Below are 3,467 nucleotides of genomic sequence, written 5' to 3' on the forward strand. Positions count from 1 at the left end.
GATGGAAGAGTCCTGGCTGGTCTACTTCAAGAGTTCTAGTGCTTTTGGTCCAATCCTGGTCTACTGCAAAGGCTGACTCCCAGGACCCAGATACAGCAGTGCATGGGGGAGTCCTGGGGAAGAGCTGTGCAGTCCCTGCCCTGTCTGGGTCACCACCCTCCTGGAGCCTCTGTGTGCTGCATTCCAGAAACTCTTTTTTAAAAAATTTTTATCCTTTCATTTTTATTTTTTAAAGAATACAAAACAGTGATGGTAAAAAACAGCATTAGAAATGATAGAAAATTTCACTAAACAAAGTAATAGGAATTCAATAATGATTATCTATTACACAATGCTATCTTCAAATTAGTTGCTCTGGTTACTGGATATAAATATGCAAGATTTGTTTAAAGAAAAATCAAAACAAAACAATAACAAAAGTTGTAAGATATTAAAAAAAAGAATAAAAAGAAAAAAATTTTAACCATCAACTGCTCTTGTAAAAGACCAGCAGAAACTGACAGTACCATTGTCCAAATTATTCTGCATATATGCCTAAATATATCTTTTCCCCTTCTTCCATTTGTTCTTTTCCTCATCCCATCCTTTTCCTTCCCATTGAACAAATTTGTTTCCTTTCACAGTATCTATTGTGGTTTGGGGTTCTTTTGCAAGGTGAACAATATAATACAGGACACATTTTATAATAGTATTTTATAATGAATCATCGAAGAATTACACAGAAGACATGTAGGAAATCTGTCTACACATATAAACACTAAAGACTCCAGCTGAGTGCCTAGATCCTAATATCCTACATGAGTCCAGCTAAAAACCTAGAGCTCATAGCAATGCCTTCTACAAGACCAAGGGGAGGCCTAGAGCCCACAACAAAGGCTCATGTAGGTCCACTTCTCGGATCTGGCACAAAGGTCACTGGTAGAAGCTAGGAAGTCTATGCTAGTGGGATGAAGAATCTGTGCCAGCAAGCTGAGGGATTTGAACTGGAGCTAGGAAGCACCACTCAATGTAAGCACCAGAACTCCCCCCAAAGTACAACACCCTCCTCAGCAACAGTGAGGTCCTGAGCTCCTCCAGTGATGAGGAAAGCTGTGTTCTCATCAGAAAAGCTAATGTGACAAGCTTCTCTATGAAGCTGAGAAGTGCACCATCTTCCCCTCTGGAGCCAGGAAGCAATGCTCAAGTTGAGGACCAGAGCTCCTCCAAAGTTCATAAGGAAAGGCAGCATGACAAGTCTTCCAGAAGAATAGCCCAAGAGAACTAGCAGCTTCCAACAAACAGCTTCTCCAAACAGCATCCCTAATAGTGTTCTAGCAGCTTTTCTGTTCTGCCTTTATGCTGCTGGCAACAATCCTCAGGTGGGTCACTTGTACCCAACACAGTACTAGTTTAATTCATCTGGGTGTAATAAGTTGACTGCCAATTAGAAATCCACTACAGTATCTATTATACCTTTTAGATTTTAATTACTCTTTCAGGTTCTCACACTGGGAGATAATCGGATGTTTGCACATGTGACCTGATTTATTTCACTTACCAATACAGTCTCTAGCTGCATCCATTTATCTACAAAAGCCTAGAATATATATTTTCTATAGCTGAATAATTCTCCATTGTGTAAAAATACCATATCTTTTCTTATCAGTGAATAATGCTGTGCAAATACCCATCCCCTTAAATCTCTAAATGCAGACTTTCTTCTAAGACAACCAAATATACTTATTTGTCAGTGACTAATACTTTGTTAATCCCAGAGTGATTTTGTTTCTCCCCAGTAGAGTTCCCTGGCTGATTGCACTTATTAGCTTATTCAGTTCATTGCCTGCTGTTTTGTTCTGAACTCCAGCAGAGCAGCAGGATGAGGTCAGGGTTCACTGGCTTCTGGTATTGGGTTGGAAACGTTCAGCAGGTTGACTGGAAGTTCATCAAGGCTCCCCCTTGCAGTTCAGTGGCTCTGTAACTGGCAGTCACGGGCCTGGGCTAAGACTGGATCTCCAGAAACTCTTTGAAACTCAAAACCTTTTGGGTTTTTGTGGAGACCTTCCTGTGTAGTCCTGGTTGCCAATAGACCAGGTGTGGAAATGCAGTGAGGCCTGCTGTTCATTCTTTTCCATCTGGCTGTGTGTGTAGCATGCCTCTCCCTAGGTGTTGTCCAACAGCTAGGTAGGGACACATGTGAGTTTCTGTGACTGTCTTGGGAAAGAGAAATTCTAGTTTTCATGTCCCACTCCGGAGGAGGGTGTCATGAGAGAAGATCCATAAACAAAACCTGGGATTAGATATCATAGTGTTGCACAATTGACTGCTAGAAATCACCAAATTTTTCAGAAAAATATATACAATGGTGAGAATATGTTCTGTTGCAAGTAATAAAAACATCACTAACACAAAGAAAAACTCATCCTAAATTGACTTCTACAATGTGAAATTTCTTAACTTGTATAATAAATCTCAACAGCATGGCAGCCTGTAGGTTTAGTTTGATTTAATGTTTTTAAAATTGCAGTTTCTTCTTTTCTTTGCTCCCAGTGTATCAGGCTCCTCCTGACACTGGTTTTGGTGAGGACAGCAGAGTGGGTACAGGTGACCCAAGCCTCATATCTATATCTCATGCTATCTAGAAAGGGGGTGCCCAGCATTCCAGGCTCCTGTACCAGATTAGGCCACCTGTACCACACAATTGCTCTTGAGTCAATGTGATGTAACAATGTGAAATTTTAAAACATTAAAAACATTAGAGACTAAATGTTCATATAAAAGACTTCATTGACAAGAATACAGATTACTGCTGGCCCCGCCCTCATGATGCACTGAGAGGGCAACGGAGACTGGGCATGGTGCCAGTCATGTAATCCCAGCACTTGGGAGGCTGAAAACAGGAGGATTACTACAAGTCTTATCTGTGTAGTGAGATCCTGCAGACCCTGTACTAAATAAAAAAAAAAAAAAAAAAAAAGAAAGTGCCTGGAGAACTTTTTACTTATTTATTTATGTTTTTCAGAATCGGGGATTGAACTCAGCCCCTTGCACTTGCCAGAGAAGCACTTATTCCACTGAGCCATCTCCCTGGCCCCTTTAAAATATTTTAGAACATAAAAAAGCAGATTAGTGGTTGCCTGGAAACAGGAGTGAGGAGGGGCAGTATCAAAGGACATTACAAAGCAATGTCAGGAATCTTGAAGTTCATGGATATGCTTACTATTATCTTGATTTTGATGATGATTGCATAGGTGTGTACACATAGCAATGCTTAAAAATTGTGTACTTCAAGTATTTGCAGTTTGTCATGTCAACTTAATGAGGATGAAAAAGGATTAAGATCTCACTATTGGAAATTTTAGTATTGCCTTTTTCTTCTGTTTTATGGAAGTAGTCATTAACATTCTCTGTCTCTGTCTGTCTCTATTTCTGTCATGGTCTCTCTCTCTCTCTCTCTCTCTCTCTCTCTCTCTCTCTCTCTCTCTCTT

The sequence above is a fragment of the Octodon degus genome, unplaced genomic scaffold, assembly GCF_000260255.1.
Source record: "Octodon degus isolate 3935 unplaced genomic scaffold, OctDeg1.0 scaffold00098, whole genome shotgun sequence".
NCBI lineage: Eukaryota > Metazoa > Chordata > Mammalia > Rodentia > Octodontidae > Octodon > Octodon degus.